This window comes from Notechis scutatus, chromosome 5, assembly GCF_049901735.1.
Source record: "Notechis scutatus isolate UNSWTSFEM ecotype Mainland chromosome 5, rNotScu1.2, whole genome shotgun sequence".
Classification (NCBI taxonomy): Eukaryota; Metazoa; Chordata; class Lepidosauria; order Squamata; family Elapidae; genus Notechis; species Notechis scutatus.
This window is the reverse complement of record NC_142013.1, coordinates 114,633,069-114,652,183: the sequence shown is the minus strand read 5'-3', so window position 1 is coordinate 114,652,183 and position 19,115 is coordinate 114,633,069. Positions and strand designations below refer to the sequence as shown.

The window sequence follows — 19,115 nt, the reverse complement described above, 5'->3', positions numbered from 1 at the left end:
AGGAGGCAGGATCTTCATGGAATTCATAGGATGCCTGAGTGGAGAAGGACACTTCTATCTATCTATCTATCTATCTATCTATCTATCTATCTATCTATCTATCTATCTATCTATCTATCTATCTATCTATATCTATATCTATCTATCTATCTATCTATCTCTTTCTATCTATCTATCTATATCTATATCTCTATCTCTATATCTCTATCTATCTATGTATCTCTATCTATCTATCTCTATCTATCTCTTATCTATCTCTTTCGATCTATTTATATCTATATTTATATCTATATCTATCTATCTATATCTATATATCTATATTTATCTATCTATATCTATATCTAAACTTTTAAAATTTGTCTTTGCACCAAAGACGAATTCCTTGTGTGTCCTATCACACTTGGCCAATAAAGAATTCTATTCTATTCTACTCTTTCTATTCCATTCCTTATTCCATCCCATTCTATTCTATTCTATTCTCCCCTTCCCTTCCCTTCCCTTCCCTTCCCTTCCCTTCTATATGTTCTATTCTATTCTATAGTATATTTTCTATTCTATTCTATTCTATTCTATTCTATTCTATTCAGTTCTATTCTATTCTATTCAGTTCTATTCTATTCTTTATTCCATTATCTATTCTATTCAGTTCTATTCTATTCTATTCTATTCTATTCTATATTCTATATTCAATTCTATTCAATTCTATTCTATTCTGCAGTGCAATTCTGTTCTGTTCTATTCTATTCTTTATTCCATTGTCTATTCTATTCTATAGTATATTTTCTATTCTATTCTATACTATTTTATTCTCTACTTTCTTTATATATTTATCTATATAATTTTAATTCAGTTTATTTTCTAACCATCGATAAAAAATAAATCCCATATAATATAATATTCAGTTTTTGTTTTTTCTTTAATTGCCAGTGTTAATCTATTCATCTCTGCACATTTGAATATTTTCTCAATCACTTTTTCCTCTGCTGGTATCTTTACCATTTTTCCAATTCTGCACAAATACAACCCTAGCTGCTGTTAATATGTGTGTGTTACTACCTGATCAACTGCAGTGATTCATTTCATGCATGTGGCAAGAAAGGTCGAAAAAATGGAGCAAAACTCACTTAACAAATATCTCACTTAACAAATGTCTCACTTAACAAGTCATTTAAGTCAAGGACTACCTCTATCTGGATTCCTGTTGCTATTTTCTTTTGAGTTATACCTATGTCATTTTTATACCACCTTCCAAAGTAGCTGAATCATAGAACTATATTAAAATACTGCTAGAGTGTTTAATGTTCAAGCCTTTTCTTATATATTTTAATTTTATTTATATAAATATTTTGACTCTCAAAAGCCCTCAGAAAGCCACCTGAGTTTAGTTTAATTCTTTTTTTTCCCTTTCAAGTTTTTGAAGGAAGCACTTATTTCCCAACAAACACTAATGTACCATTAAGGAAGGGAAAAAATATCCCTCCTTGTTACGCCTGCTAAAACAAACCAAATTGTTTTGGAATATATTTAACAGCTGTTTTGGTTCTGCTTGGTTTTACACATTCCCCCCCCAAAAAGGCATCTAAGAGGTTTCAGCTGAATAAAATAAAATGAACCACTAAAACAAACAATCACAGGTTTTAAACAAAGCATTGAAACCAACGTTCAATGCCACAACCTCAAATGAAAAAAAAAATCATTTAAAACAGGCCACATTGAAATGTTCAAAAATGTGCTGGCTTTTTCATAGCTCCTAGCCACTGAATTGCATTCCTCCAGGATTACAAATTCTTCTGCTCCCTGTTCTGTTCTGTCGCCAGTAAAGAGACTCGCAGACCGGAGTTGAATTCAGCTCTTTAATAACAATCAGTAACTTCAACTGCAGTCGAGCCGCGGCAGCCCTTTTTATAGCGGCTGCTCCGCGGCTCGTAACCAATGACATTCATTTAAACTACCCGCCGCTATAGGCGGCCAATCAGATACTAACATTACTAACCAATCATATCGTTGCTTCTGCTAACCAATAGGAACGTCACCCTAGAAGTCTCTATTTAAATACACTACATGTTCCATTATATGTCTCATAACTGAATAACAGAGTTGGAAGGGAACTTGGAGGTCTTCTAGTCCAACCCCCTGCCTAGGCAGGAAATCCTGTACCATTATAGACAAATGGTTATCCAATCTCTTCTTCAAAACTTCCAGTGCTGGAACATTTACAACTTCTGGAGGCAAGTTGTTCCACTGATTTAATTGTTCTAACTATCATGAAATTTTCTCCTTACTACTAGGTTGCTTCTCTCCTTGATGAGTTTCCATCCATTGCTTCTTGTCCTGCCCTCAGGGGCTTTGGAGAATAGCTTGACTCCCTCTTCTTTGGGGCAGCCCCTCAGATATTGAAATTCTGCTATCATGTCACCCCCTAGTCCTCCTTTTCATTAAACTAGACCTACCCAATTCCTGCAACCCTTCTTTGTATGTTTTGGCTTCCCGTCCCCTAATCATCTTTGTTGTTCTTCTCTGCGCTCTTTCCAGAGTCTCAACATCTTTTTTCCTATCACAGCGACCAAAATTGGATGCAGTGTCCCAAAGGTGGTTTGGTCAAGGCACTGTAAAGTGGTACTACTACTTCACGTGGTCTTGATTCTAACACCCTGTTACGTGTGAAATTTTAAAAAGTGTTTCGCTCTAGTGGCAGGACCACTTGATGCTTCCCTATTACAATATGTCGGCCATTTTGTTACCAATTTTTTGCTTATATACGGAAAGGTCCTTCTGAAGGAGGATCTTAGGAGGATCCAGGTTTCACCCTCCTGGTGGCAGAGATGTGTATGAAGAAACAAAATCAGCTCCTTGGAAAAGATACCAGCGTCCTCAACTCAACTCTACTACTATCCTGTGCCTCCTGTCAACCAATTTTTTTTATGCTACAGCTAGTAAGTTTATGCAAGATCGTTTAGCAGAAGCTCTTTTGAAGCCCAAGAGTCAAACATCTAAATCAGGGGTCTCCAACCTTGGCATCTTTAAGCTTTGTGGACGTTGACTCCCAGAATTCCCCAGCCAGCCTGGCAGTGGAAGTTCACCAGTCTTAAAATTGCCAAGTCTTGAAATCCACAAGTCTTCAAGTGGCCAAGTTTGGAGATCCCTGCTCTATGCCCCTGACTGCCCCAAGCATCTGAGATACGTCACCCATCTTCTGTGAGAGACCTACACTGTGCAGGCATGTTGAAGATACTTGAATGGTTCCATGTTTGGTGGGCCACATGACTAAGATGGCAGATAATATTGGGGAGGACTGAAGGCCGCAAAATGCCACATCCACCAGATGCCTCAACATCCATAAAGTGGACAACCTAAGCTTAACAACAAAAGTTATTAAGTGGAATAATAAAAGCCAAGCCAGGGATCTAATTTCTCCTTGCTTTACCTTATTCTCTCCCCTGGCACCAGAAATGGCCTGGGAGGGGAAGGAGGAACATGGCCAGAATTGCAGTGAGGCTAAAAAAGGACAAAGTTTGCTATAAAACTGAAGCCCTCACCCTTCTGCTGGAAGCAAACGCACAAACAACAGCGTGTTTGGCTTCAAATTTGGCCCCCCACAAAATTCAAAAGCGAAGTCTCCCTCGACATTATAACCTTCTAAGAATCCAATTCTGTTTGTAGAAACGCAATAAGCTTTTTTTGGTGCCATTTCAAGAAAAGATGGAATTAAGGAGGCCCATCGCATGATAGAATAGAATAGAGAATAGAATTCTTTATTGGCCAAGTGTGATTGGACACACGAGGAATTTGTCTTCGGTGCATAAGTTCTCAGAGCACATAAAAATATGATTCATCAAAAATCATAAGATACAACACTTAGTGATAGTCATAGGGTACCAAATAAGGAATCATCATACTAGGAAACTAAATAAAACAATATAAATTGTAAAGATACAAGTAACAAGGTTATAGTCATATGTGGGAGGAGATAGGTAATAGGAAAGATGAGAAGAATAATTGAAATATAGTCTTAGTAAAGTTTGGCTGTGTTGTGGAATTTGTTGTTTAGCAGAGGGATGGCATTTGGGAAAAAAATTGTCCTTGGTCTAGTTCCTCTGGTGTGCAATGCTCTATAACAAGGGTCTTCAAACTTGGCAACTTTTAAGACTTGTGGACTTCAACTCCCAGAATTCCCGAGCTAACATGACTGGAGGAGGAATTCTGGGAGTTGGAAGTCCACAAGTCTTAAAAGTTGCCAAGTTTGAAGACACACACACACACACACACACACACACACACACACACTCTATAATGTCATTTTGAAGGTAGAAGTTGAAACCATTTATGTCCAGGATGTGAGGGGTCTGCAGATATACTTTCACAGCCCTTGCCACTGCAGAGCTGTTGCAGTTCTTAAAGACATCATGAAAAATGTGCTTTTTTTTAAAAAAAAAAAAAATGAGATTTTCCATATCCGGTCCATTTCACGGCATTTTTCCCGTCCTTCCAACTTTCTCCCGGTTCCGGCTTCCATCACTCCAGTCGACCCGCTTTCTAGAAATTCTTCTAGAGACTCCAAAACTGTACACCAGGTTGTGAGAAAACTTTGCCAGCTTGGAGATTCGGCTCCAGACGAGAGGTCTCCAACCTTGGCAACTTGAAGACTTGTGTGGACTTTCAACTCCAAGGAATTCTGGGAGTTGAAGTCCACAAGTCTTCAAGTTGCCAAGGTTGGAGACCCCCTGCTCCAGACTCTGTCGCTCTTTAAAAAAACCAACAACCCAACTTCCACCAAGAACAATGTCCCGTTTCGTGTCAGCGGTGGTTTTTGAGGTTTGTTACAGGCTCCTGAGCACCGTGCTGGCAGCTCCTTTTAAAACGGGGGACGGAGGGTGTGAATAGGAAAACTTGCATTCCATAATCGAGGCTTTGTTCTCTCGGCATGGACTCCACCGGAGGGCTTCTCCACGCAGTGTGCCTGGGCAGGGCTTGTGTCTTGTTTTTAAAACAGTAAATCGTGTTAATTCATTTCCTCTGGCCAAACCAGCAGTCATTAAACGTGGGGAAAGGAGGAAGGGGAGAGAAGGGTAAACAGGAGACTGTAACAAGAAAGAAGGAGGGAGAGGAGGAGGGTGGACCTCTCTTGAGGAGAAGAGTTTGGTTTCAGAGTTCTCTGGGAGAATGGAACGGTTCCCCCAGGTTTTCGATTTGATGGACCAGCTGGTGAAGTCGGGGAATCCAGAAAAGGAAGGAGCGCCTTTCTCAGAGGTCTTAGCTGTGCCATCTCCGGGAGCTTCCCACCCACACCCGTGATGGGAAGGGAATGTCAACCTCAAGCAAGATCTGAACAGGGTGCCAGTTAGATGTTTCTTTCATGAAAATCTTTGCACCCAATCTAGGCCAGATCCGAAACAAAGCTTTCACACACACACACACACACACACACACAATCTGTGTGTTGTTGGAGGGAAGAGCTTCTCCAACTCTCCTGCTTTGGATGAAGGGCGAGTGGGTGAGTGGATGGAAACGGAGGGAGGGAGGGAGAAGGAAGGAGGGAGGGAGGGAGGAAAAGTGAGAGAGGGAGAAATGAAGGAGGGAGGGATGGAGGGAGGGAAGAAGGAAGGAAGGAAGGAAGGAAGGAAGGAAGGAAGGAAGGAAGGAAGGAAGGAAGGAAGGAAGGAAGGAAGGAAGGAAGGAAGGAAGAAAAGAGGGGAGGGAAAGAAGGAAAACAGGGAGGGAGGGAGAAAGGAAGGAGGGAGAGAGGGTGGAAGGAAGGAAAGAAGGAAGGAGGGAGGGAGGAAGAGAGGGAAACAGGGAGGGAGGAAAAGTGGGAGGGATGGAGAGAGGGAAGAAGGAAGGAAAGAAGAAAGAAAAAGGAAGAAAAGAAAGAAAGAAAGAAAGAAAGAAAGAAAGAAAGAAAGAAAGAAAGAAAGAAAGAAAGAAAGAAAGAAAGAAAGAAAGAAAGAAAGAAAGAAAGAAAGAAAGAAGAAAAACAGGAGGGAGGGAAAAAGGAAGGAGGGGGAGAGGGTGGAAAGAAGGAAAGAATGGGGGAGGGAGAAAGGGAGGAAAAGTGAGAGAGGGAGAAATGAAGGAGGGAGGGAGGGAAGAAGGAAGAAAGGAAAACAGGGAGGGAGGAAGAAAGGAAGGAGGAGGGGAGAAGGTGGAAGGAAGGAAAGAACGGGGAGGGAGAGAGGGAGGAAAAGTGAGAGAGACAAATCCATTGTCAATTAAAGGTACAAAACTGTATAGACAAGATCCTATTTTAAATCTTACTCTGTAGGAGTCTACATATATTTTGGATGTTCTCGCACATAGCTAGTGAATGACACACACACCCCTCAAAAAACAATCTCCCCACCTTTCCATACGGTGCTTTTCATACAATCCAGACATGCTTCAAAGCTGCACCTTTGTTACTCTGGTAGCAACAAGCAGTCCTCAAATATTCTAATGGGAAAGTGTGGGCAGTTTATCAGTTTATCAATGGCCTGAATTTTGACATTATGATTTACCCCAGGAAGGAAATACAGCAAGCTTGAAGTGAAATACTGTCTCCCCTACTCAGTTACTGGGTTAAAATAGCTGCAACCAAGAACCTGTTCAACCAGATCCCTGGTTCAAATGTAATATATTAATCTATCGATGCGATTGCAGGATGTGGCTGAGTCAAAAGCTACCAGAGGTTATTGCTACATCAGAAAAAAATGCCAACCCAGAAAAAGAAAAGCTTTCGAAAAACTAGGATGGCTCTTTCAAAGTGGACTAGCGTTAAATATTTGCAACATTTACCTCACCTAATACAGTGCAGCAGCCCTCAATTTACATGAGGACAGTTTAAGGATTATTCAAAGTTACCACTGTGCTGAAAAAAGGGGTTTCCAATCAGGTTATGATTTAACAGATTAACAGAGTTGGAAGGGACCTTGTAGGTCATCTAGTCCAACCCCCCTCCTACCAAGCAGGAGACCCTACACCATTTCTGACAGATGGCAGCCCAGTCTCTTCTTGAAAGCCTCCAGGGATGAAGCTCCCACAACTTCTGAAGGCAAGTCCTTCCACTGATTAGAATAACAGAATAACAGAGTTGGAAGGGACCTTGTAGGTCAGCTAGTCCAACGCCCCGCCCAAGCAGGAGACCCTGCACCAATTTCTGACAGAGGGCAGTCCAGTCTCTTCTTGAAAGCCTCCAGGGATGAAGCTCCCACAACTTCCGAAGGCAACTTCTGTTCCATGGGTTGATGGTTCTCACTGTCAGAAAGTTTCTCCTTATTTCCAGGTTGAATCTCTCCTTGGTCAGTTTCCATCCATTGTTCCTTGTCTGGCCTTCAGGGGCTTTGAAGAATAGCTTGACCCCCTTCCTCCTCTCCGGGGCAGCCCCTCAAATACTAGAAGACTGCTATCCTGTCTTGTTTTATAGAGTCCCCGTGGTCATAGGGAATCCTGCATCCAGTTTTGGTCACCACATTACAAAAAAGATGTTGAGAGTTTGTAAAAAGTGTAGAGAAGAGCAACTAGGATGATTAAAGGCCTGGAGGCTAAAACATATGAAGAACAGCTGCAGTCTAATGAAGAGAAGGACCAGGGGAGACATGATAACATCTTTCAGTATTTGAGGGGCTGCCCCAGGGAGGATGGGGTCAAGCTATTTTCTAAAGCATCCGAAGGCCAGATAAGAAATAATGGATGGAAAATGAACAAGGAGAGATTCAACCTGGACATAAGAAGAATTTTTTTTTCTGACAGTGAGAACAATCAACCAGTGGAACAGAAGTTACCTTCAGAAGTTGTGGGAGTTTCATCACTTGAGACTTTCAAGAAGAGTCTGGACTGCCATCTGTCAGAAATGGTGTAGGGTCTCCTGCTTGGGCGGGGGTGGGGGTTGGACTAGATGGCCTACAAGGTCCCTCCCAACTCTGCTAATCTGTCAAGTCAGAATCGTCCCATTTCTTTGCCTCCTTAAGGTAAGGAAAGCATCGATCCTGGATGTTAAACAGGGGCTGCCAGCCAACGTGCCTCACTCCCAGATGAGCCATACAAGGAAGTGATTCAACCCTCCTGATCCAATTTCCACTCAGGGAAAAAACAAAAAACCTTTTTCTGAGGCTCGTATTTGCAGCAAGCCCAAATAATAATCCCCTGACAGAAAATGAAATCCGGATGCGTTTCCGATTGGCTCCATTAATTCTCTTGACCACAAGCACAGACACGTTACTGCAACGTTACTTCCGGTTTGTCGGCTTCGCGAGCGGCAGGGATTTGCGGCTGCGCGATCCTCCGCGCTAGCCGTTTTGGGGCTCCGACCCAGCCGGGCACGGAGCTAGGCTGCCTTGCAGGGGCAGCTGAAGGTAGGGGATCCGGAGAAGGGTTTGGGGTGCTGCAGACCCCCTCCCTGGCCGGCAGAACCCCTTTTCCCAGGACGTGCAGCGGCGGTCCGTAATGGCCGCCACAAAGAAGCTGGCAGCCGGGTAAGAATGCGCAGGAGGAAGTGGAGAAAGTGATTGAGAGGAGAAAGTTTTTCTTGGCTCCTAGGACTCTAAGACATATTTAATAAAATTCCTGAAAAGTATGACTTTCTGAATAATACCTGCCAGAAGAGGAAAAAAAGCGGCTGCTGGAAGGTGCTGAAAGGATAGCTTTCCCTCTTTTCCTACGGAATAAATAACTGGATATTAAGAAACCTATTTTTTAGGTGGAAATTGGATTTAAGCGATGAGTGGGAAGAGAGAGGATTAAAAAGAAAATATTTGTATGCTAAGATTTGTTGGAGCAGATGCCTTAAGGATTTGAAGACTAGAATATATTGTAACAAGACTTTAAACAGATTTGGACTTTCTTTCTCTTTGATTGATATCACCCCAGAAGGAGAAAGTGAGAACTCTGCCTTGGTTTGGACTGATTGATAACTTTGGGACTGTTTTATCTTTTTTATTTTCTTTTGAATATTCTGGTTGTTGTAAGAAGAAAGAAGGAGAAAAGAAAAGAAAAGATTTATAATGGCTCTTTCTGTTGAGGAACTGAGAAATGGTGTGGAAGAAGCTTTTCTTTTCTTAGAAATGGCGCTTACTAATTATCAACAAAAATTACAACAGATGAAGACAGCAGAGGAACAAGAAAGAAAGGAAGGAGCCATCTTTAATGAATCTCAGAATTTGATCCAGAAAAAGGAAGAGAGAAAGAAAAGAAAAGAAGAGAAAAGAAGAAAACTAAAGGATTTAAGGACTTAAGATCTAAAAAACATTTAAGAAAGGGAAAAATAAAGTGCAAAACCAATATGATGATTGTAAACAAAGGGGAAAAGAAATACGACAGAGAAGGGAAGCCGGTAAGGCAGAGGCTAGAAGAAGGGGGTAGAAAGGTTTGTTGGGAAAAGAAAGAAAGGGAAAAGGTGGAGAAAAGCTACAACGTTTTGAAATTAAATGGAAAAAGGAATTTTTTATGGATAATGGATAAAGTATAATTTTTTTTTTAAAAAAAAAGATTTTGCAAGGTACATAAGATGAGATGGTAGTATTGCAATGGTTTAAGAGTTGATAAGAGATTAAAATGTTAAAATGTTTAAAAATGATTGGTATTAAAACTTAATAATAGGAGAGGTTTAGAATATTGTTTTAATTAAAGAGTTTAATAAAATTATGGTATTGATGTTATTATAAAATTTTTATTATAGTATTTCTTTTTTAATATTTGGATTTATTCTCTAATTATGCATTTAATTGTGTTGGATGTATTAGTTAGATAGAATGTACCAAGCAAAATCTGATTGGGTATTAGATATTATTTTAAAGATTAATTTGATTAACTTAGGGGGAGATAGAAAGGCATCATACTCTGATTAATGATTTCAGGAGAAACTGATTTTCTTTTTTTTCATAAGGGATGAGACAAAGGGATGATAAAAAATGGACAAAAGATACAAATATAATGATTTAAACTAAGATGATTAATTAAGGTAGAATTAAGAAGTGTGAAATATGTGGAGAAGTTAATATAGAAGGCTTAGAATGGTAAATAAAATAAGTAATGATATGTAAGATGAGCATGAATATAATTGAAGTCCATGAAGAGAGAGATACCTGGGTCCAAGTTACTTTCCAAAAAGATATTTTTTTTATGTTTTGTGTGTTGTGTGTATATGTCTTTTTTGGGGGGAGAATTGGTAAAAACTTGTAGAAATATAGAATGAGAATAATGGTAACTAAGTCAGAAAGAAACAGATGAAATAATAATAATGATATTGAATAAGAGTAAAGAGAAGTAAAGAGAAATTGAATAAGAGGTTTTGGTATATTATATGGAAATGGTTTAAAACAGAATTATAATTTATCTGACTTGTTAAATTTATAAGGGAAAAAGGTTTAAACATGTAATGAATAATGATAATTTGTGTGTTTTAAAAATTAATAAAACTTGTTTAAAAAAAAAAAAAAAAAAAACCCTCCTGATCCAATTTCCACTCAGGGAAAAAACAAAAAACCTTTTTCTGAGGCTCGTATTTGCAGCAAGCCCAAATAATAATCCCCTGACAGAAAATGAAATCCGGATGCGTTTCCGATTGGCTCCATTAATTCTCTTGACCGCAAGCACAGACACGTTACTGCAAATTATGATTTCTACTGGGTCTATTTCCTTGCACCCGAGCCAAGGAACGGAGAGCATTGAAAAGGAGACATTGTTTACATGACCTGCCTTCAACATCTTGCATGTTTTGGAAGGCAACGTCACACAAACCCACAACACGGAACTTGGCTTGTGCTGTCAACCATACCCCAGTCTTAATGTCTCTGGAGATTATCTGTCATCCAGGTCACGATTGTCCCAAAAGTACTTTTTTAAAGAAGCAACTGGACTTTCTTGTTTTCCTTTGAAGAGGTTTTGCTTCTCATCCAAGGAGCTTTTTCAAAGAAGAAGAAGAAGAAGAAGAAGAAGAAGAAGAAGAAGAAGAAGAAGAAGAAGAAGAAGAAGAAGAAGAAGAAGAAGAAGAAGAAGAAGAAGAAGAAGAAGAAGAAGAAGAAGAAGAAGGAGAAGAAGAAGAAGAAGAAGAGAAGAAGAAGAAGAAGAAGAAGAAGAAGAAGAAGAAGAAGAAGAAGAAGAAGAAGAAGAAGAAGAAGAAGAAGAAGAAGAAGAAGAAGAAGAAGAAGAAGAAGAAGAAAGAAGCTCCTTGGATGAGAAGCAAAACATTTTCAAAAGAAACATCCATGGATATTCTCCATCATTCAGATCATGATTGTCCCCAAAGTGCTTTTTTAAAGAAGCTACTGGACTTTCTTGTTTTCCTTTGAAGAGGTTTCACTTCTCATCCAAGGAGCTTCTTCAGTTCTGAAGAAAAAGAACTGAAGAAGCTACTTGGATGAGAAGCAAAACATTTTTTTCTTTTTTGTTCTTTTTAAATTTTTCATTAAACATAACATTTAAAAAATATTGAACATAATGGAGCTGTTTTGACATAACTTTTGGTCATCATTCTGGTAAAATATAATAGAACATAGATCTTATATACATTTGTACATATATGTATATGCATATATACATCCAACATTCTTGGTATTATTTAAGTCTCATGATCGCAGATGTCCTCTTAACAACTCTTTTCAATCTTAAACCCTTCCTTTCTGTCCCCACGAATAGTAAAATCTGTTCCAAATGACATAATATTCCAATTCATCCTTATTTTTCATCTGTAGTGTTAGCTGATCCATTTCAGCACAAGTCAAAATTTTATTTATCTCCTATCTCCTCCCACTTATGATTGTAACCTTGTTGATTGTACCTTGTAGCTTTGCTGGCTGAGGAATTCTGGGAGTTGAAGTCCACAAGTCTTAAAGTGGCCAAGGTTGGAGACCCCTGATTTAGAGGAGATACAACGATTCTGACTTACAACCTTATTTTTTTACTGACCATTCACAGTTGTAATGGCCCTTGAAAGAGCGGCTTATGATTGTTTCCTTAACAACCGTTGCTACGTCCTCAAGGTCATGTGATCAAAATTGAGTGGCTCCTATTTACGACGGTCACAGTGACTCCCTTTTGCAAATGTTGACAAGCAAAACTCCATGGGGAAGCCAAATTCACTTAACAACAGGTTACCAACTCAACAACTACAATGATTCACTTAATAGGTGTGGCAAAAAATATGAGGCAAAACTCATTGATCAAATGTCTCGCTTAGCAAACATACATTTTTGGCTCAATTGTGGTTCATAAGTCAATAACTACCATATTCACATTCAGATTTGTTTAGGAGAGGATTAAAAAAACACATATTCTTATCAGGAAAATACAAAAATATGCAGAAATGAATAGATTAACACTGGCAATTTAGGAGAAAGAGCAAACTGAATATTACATGGTATGGGATTTATTCTATCAATAGGTTAAATGATAAAAATGGAAGTTAGAAAACAAAATAAAGATGATGTGTGAAAAAGAGATAAGTTAATATGATTAACATGTTGAATATTATTACGTTAATATTGTATAAATATATTAGTATAATGAATAGGTGGACATTACTATGTCAAATAACGTAGAATCGATATGTAATGAAGGATGTTGTAACTTTGATTATGGTTTAACAAAAGTGTTTGTACCCAGACAATACACCGTTCAACTGAAGATGGAATGATTGTTTTAAAAATAAAAAAAATATTAGTAAAAAAACACGCCACATATTCTGTACATAAGCCCCCTTTTCTTGGTTCAATGCTAGCAAGGATGCAAATGTTCAAAAATTTAATTCATAGATATCATCTTTAAATACATTTGACAGCTACCCAACTTTTTTTGTTCCCTACCGTATTTCAGTTGTACCGGGGCAGGAGAAATTGGGGGTTGTAATGGGATATTTTCAAAGGGACTATCTTAAGTCAAGGTTCCCTCGGTTATTTTTTTGAAAGAAATCCAGAATGAGTCTTGCATGAATCACTAAAGGGATGGAACACAAGTATGTACAAATTTGCTAAGCTTTCCAAAACTGAAAAGTTTTTTATATAACCAGACCCATAAACCTGGCCAAAGGGATATAACAAGTGATGAGGTCCTGCCATGTTTCAACAAAATAAGATTTTTCCCAAATTGTGTTTGGAACTATTAGCCATCTGATCTCTTTTATTCAAATGCAGAAATTTCCAAGGTTGAGCCCATAAAAAGAACGAGAACCGGATTGGTTCATGGCGTGTCTTCCCTCCCAGAGAAGCATATAACCAAATACCGAAGATTGTGTAAATCTTTCATAAAATAAATTTACCAGGCCCAGGACAAAAAAAATAATAATAATGATTTTCCTTCCAACTAAGAATGAACCTTTTCTTCAGCAGCTAGGAAAGGGAGGGAGGGAGAGAGAAAGAGAGGACTAAAAAAGGGCAGAACCCAAAACAAATCCAAGTTTATTCCAAGCTGTCACTGTTCCCAATTTACATTTTTCTTCCTCCTCCACCCCCCCCCCCCACCCCACTGCCACACCGAAGTTCAAAATTAAGTTGAAGCACTTAATGTAAGAAGTAGCCTGCAGTTATTGGCTGGATTTCTTCCTGAAAATTGGATGGGTTTTGATGAAATGGAACCGTTAGATTAGTCAAAGCGCCCCTTGCCATGTTTACAAAACTACAATGAGGAGACTGTGCGAGGCAGCCGATGTTTATCTGACTTGTGAACCCAGGAGGGGAGAACCTGAACAGGGGCGGCTCTCACACTTGGATAGCAACTGTTTGTGCAAACACCGGCACAACTTCAGAACAATCCCATATATTCACGGTCCTCGCTTCGGGCTATAAAGCCAGGATTCATCGTGTTTTGCTCCAATGCGCCAAATAAATAAATTAAAAATCGCAGGTTTGGGGAGCCCACAGATGTTTTCTCCATTTCCAGACCATCGCTGTGTGTTGGTGAATTGTGAGTCCGTTCACACACACACACACACACACACACACACACACGCTTTCTCGTTCTGGTTTTGTTTTCTTTGGGGTGTTTTTGTAAAGGTCGATGGAGTGAATCAAGAGTGAACGTGGTGACGTTCCCAATGTCTGGGAATGCAGCGTTCGTAGCTTCCATTTTATACTGCGCATGTTGTAAAAATTGCAAAGATTGGTCGAAAAGGTTTCTCTAAAGCAGCGGTTCCCAAACTTTTTCAGTCCACCATCCCCTTGGTGCTACAAACTCATCCTTGGTGCCCCCCACCCAGGGGTGGGAGTCAAATTTCTGTGGGCGTGGCCTAATTTGAGGATGTGGCTTACTGGTCGCGTGACCGGCTGGGCATAGCTTGCTGGCTGGGCGTGGCTTGCTGGTCACATGACCGGGTAGGCGTGGTTTGATGTTCATGTGAGTAGGTGGGCGTGGCCAGGTGACTGGCAAACCAAATACAAGTGGTCCTCACTTAATGGCCATTTGCTCAGCAAGTGTTCTAATTTATGGCTGGCCTCCCCCAGAGCTACTTGACCTGTTTTTGGAGTTTTGACAGCCATGCACACGCGCGCACACACACGCACACACTCCCTTCTAACCCTGCTGGAGCAGGTCATTGGACTAGAATCGGCAAAGCATCTTTGATTAGATTCTAGTAAGCTTAACGCAATCCTGGGTAGTATAAACAGAGGCATAGAACTGAAATCACGTAAAGTATTAATACTGCTTTGTAAATCCTTTATAAGGCCACACCTGGAATTCTGCATCCAGTTTTGGTCACCAACGTGACCAAGATATTGAGACTTTGGGGAAAAGGCAGAGAAGAGCAACTTCTGTGTTAATAACACAATAGGTACAAACTCAAAGTAAACCGCTCCAAACTCCATTGCAGAAAATACGACCTCAGCAACAGGTCAACGCCTGGAACTCACTACGTGACTCTGTTGTTACATCCTCAAACCCCCAAAACTTTAATCTTAAACTGTCTACCGTGGACCTCACTCCATTCCTAAGAGGTCTGTAAGGGGGTGTGCATAGGTGCATCAGCGTGCCTACCGTCCCTCTACTATTGTTCCCATTTATTTGTACTCATTTACTATGTATATATACTCATACCTGCTTATACTTATATGCTATGTTCATACTTGTTTTCTCATACATGCTTGACAAACTAAACTAAACAAATAAAATAAATAACCTAAGAGGATTAAAGGCCTGGAGACTAAAACATATGAAGAACAGTTGCAGGAATTGGGTTTGTCTAGAGAAAAGGAGAACTAGAGGGGGACAGGATAGGAATATTCCAATATTTGAGGGACCACCACAAAGAGGAGGGGGTCAAATTAATTTCCAAAGCACCAGATGGCAAAAAGTATTGGGAAAAAATATGAATATAGATAAGAGAAATCACAAACATTCAATTAGAACCTAAGGCTGAAATTTTTTTTTGTTGGGAATAATAAAAGGTGAAATCATAAAAGAAATCAAATATTTAATTTTACATATAAAAACGGCAGCAAGGATAGCATTAGCTCAATGTTGGAAGGGAGATCAGATGCCAGCAGATAATTTGATAATCCAGAAGATCTATGACTGTGTGGAAATGGATAAACTCACCCCAAAGTTAAAAGATAAGAAAGACTCAAAATATTTTACAGTTTGGGAAGACTGGTATAATTGGATAAAGGATAGAAACCTGTAAGTAAACAGATAGGCAAGAGAAAACATGTATATACCAGATATAGGTACTAAGTATTGGAAAACTGTTGGATAAAAACACACCATCTAAGCAATTAGAAATGTTTATATTTTTACATTTATTGGTTATGTATAACTTTTTGGTTTTGTGTATTTTATGAAATGTTTTATATTGTGTATATATTTTAATGTTTAATAAAGTATAGATAGATAGATAGAGAGAGAGAGAGAGAGAGAGAGAGAGAGAGAGAGAGAGAAGGGTTGGAAAGGCCCAATTAAGGGAAGGCTACATCCTTATTGAAAGAACAGATTATGAACAAATCGCCATGAAAAAAAAAAATTATCTGGCCACAAGGAGTTACAAATGACTTGATGGCCCATAATGAATCAATCAACCCTTGAGCAACTTCTACATTGTCAAGTTCTTAATCCCATTAACACATTTTTCAAAGAGATCAGTTGGAAATGGCTCTCCAGCCATTTTAACACCATTTCGGTCCCCTTCATTTACAGAGGACAAAGGATAGATAATGATCTCCTTTCTTTGGGGTATTTGGAGAGTGTTCTCGGGTCCCCTTTAATGGTTTTCCAGGTTCCCCTGCTCTCAAAGTCTTTACTTTGGGATCACTGGTCCATTCTCCAAACATTTTTTTTCACCTGTTCCATGTAGAATACCTGGATGAAAACTAATGTTCTGATCTGCAGCCAAAGGGCCTGGTCACCCTCCATTGTGCCATTATCAGAAGCAAGTTTCAAATTCTGAGTTTTGTCACCTGTCTAAAGGCTTACGAGCATTTTCCTGCTCATCCTCCTTTGCTAGACATGATCAGGTTGACCTGACCCATCTATTCCCAAAGCATTGCAAATTTTTCACCTGTTGGCTAGATTAAGGCTGCAGGAAATGTGCTTATTACAATATAATAATAATGTTGCTGGCAAGACTCTGTGGTTGATCTCTGGGAAAGCTAAACAGTAAACAAGAGAATGTAGCTTTAAAAAAACAAAAAACAAATATAGATGCTTCTCTCTGGTGCTAATCAACCTTGGCAAGATTTAAGAGGCGTGGGCTTCAACTCCCAGAATTCCACGTGCTGGCTAGGGAATTCTGGGAGTTGAAGTCCACCCATCTTAAACTTGCCAAAGTTGACAAGCACCAGAGAGAAGCATCCATATTTGAATATTTGAACACTCATTTTAAACCCTGGGGAAGGGGTGAAGGAGGGGAGAGGGAGAGAGAGGAGGGAGAGGAAAGAGGAGACAGAGGGGAGAGAAAAGAGGGAAGGGAGGGAAAGAGGGAGAGAGGAAAAAAGAGAAAAGGAGGGAGGGAAAAGGGGAGAGAGAGAAGGAGGGAGGGAAAGAGGGAGGGAGAAAAGGAGGGAAAGGTTGAGAGAAGGAGGGAGGGAAAGAGGTGGGGAGAAAGGAAGGAGGGAGGGAAAGGTTGAGAGGAGGAGAGAGGGAGGGAGAGAGAATGGGAGAGAGGGAGGAAGGGAGGGAGGGAGAGGGAAAGAAGGAGGGAGAAAGGGAGAGGGAAAGGAGGAAGAGAGAGAGGAGGGAAAGAGGGAGGGAGAGAGAAAAGGAGAGAAGGGGAAAGAGAGAGAAGGAGGGAGAGATGAGGTAGGGAACCAGAAATTCTCAGGCCTATATAAACATGTAAGACCCTTTCAGTTTCCAGCACAAAAGCACCTTGCCAAGATTCTGCTAATTCCTTGGAAGGCTGGGAGTCAGAAACAACAAAAGCTTAAACTCCCTGAAGGCATCAAAGCATTTGCACACTCTCACTAGCAATGGGAAGTCGACCCACTCTCCCTGGCGCAGGAAGAGCCCTTATCTCGCCCAGCTGGGTCGAGAGTCAAGTCCCCAGTCATGTAGGGTCAAGAGAGCTGGAAATTACCATGGAGTCTTGGCAAGGGGAGCCTGACAGCTTGACTAAGCAGTTCGGAGAACTGGTTGTTAGAAGAAATTGCTGGGCTAATCCTGTAAGGAAGTCAGGAAGGAAACATTCTGGTGTTGCTTACAGAAACTGCCTCTCCGTTAACCCTTATTACATTCCTGGCAGGACTAGACTTCCTGTCTCAGGAACTTCTCTGGAGTTTTTTTTCCCCCTCCTTTGCTGGTACTTTGCTTGTGTGGAGTGAACATTTAAAGTTACAATGGCACTGAAAAAGATGACTTATGACCATTTTTCACACTTACGGCTGTTACAGCATCCTCATGTTCAAGTGAGGCCAGGCGAGGAGATGCGTGCCTCGATGTGACTGATGTTGAGTTGGCCACGCCCAGCCAGTCACATGACCACCAAGCCACATCCACCAACTAAGCCACGCCCACAGAACCGGTTGTTAAAAAGTTTGAATCCCACCCCTGTGCACCTCCACGCACAATCCCCTTGCTGCGTGCATGCACGCATGATCACTCTGCACACCGTGCATCTCTGCGCATGCGCTCATGACCCCCAGCACGTGCTGCTCATCTCTGTGCATGCGCGTGTCTCCCACGCATCCCCCCTGCACATGTATGCCAGATACCCGACAATCAGCTGTCGGGTGATGGCAGCGTGTGTGCATGTGCAGTGGGGCTCTTCTGGGTGAACTCTTGCATGCCAGGGGAAATGGTTCTGAGTGCCACTTCCAACATGCGTGGCATAGGTTCGCCATCACGAACCTCTATGCCGGAAATGTTTGAAAGAACGAGGCACCTATTATCATATGTGGTGGGAGTTCAAGAAAGTACAAGAATTTTGGCACCAAATGCTTAGAAGAAACATTGGACCTAAACATAAATTATACACCAGAAATGTTTTTTATTATTGGGAATAATAAATGAGAATTTCCAAAAAAAAAGCAAACATATACCTAATCATTCATGTTATTACAGCTGCAAGATTATTAATTGCCCAAACATGGAAGTTAAACGGAATACTGAACAATGAAGCAATAATAGAAAAAAAAACTTTTCAGTGTGCTGAGTTAGATAGTATGACGTTAAAACTAAAGGAGTGAAGCAGTTCAGAATTCTATGCAATACGGGGGATAAAAATTTATAAATGGAGGGATATGAAAGGAAGTCCAAAAAATGTGAAATAGAATTTAAGAAGAGATTATATTGCAACATAACGTCTAAGATAGAAATGGATACAAAGATTACAGTGTAAATATGTATATGTGTGTATGTATAGATGTATATAAATGTTTATACTGTTGGATGATAATTTACTCATATAACAATGTAAAGATTGAGATATATGTCAACAAGATCACCACGTTCAATGTTTTTAAAACCTACTTTTCAATAAAATATTTATTAAAAAGAAAAAAGGAAGGAAGGAAGGAAGGAAGGAGTTGCAGACACTAAAAAAGGTTTTTTCTTCCGGAAAAGGAAAAGTAAAAGGCAGCAGCGTAACAGAGTTCTTTAAACCTTGGTTAGTTTCCTCTCCCCTTTCAGCCCCCCAGCCCAGCCCCTGCTCTAAGGGCCCAACCTGGTTCAGGGGAATCCGATGGTGGTTTGGACGGGCTAAAGGCTCTTTGCTGGTTTTTGAGACC

The 19,115-nt window shown here is 40.1% G+C and overlaps 1 protein-coding gene across 2 annotated transcripts in view; it reads right to left on the bottom strand.

Annotated features, from left to right (window-relative positions):
- FGFRL1 (fibroblast growth factor receptor like 1) overlaps positions 1-19,115 on the bottom strand; it is a 177,418-nt gene that overhangs the window by 154,027 nt on the left and 4,276 nt on the right. The window lies entirely within an intron of this gene.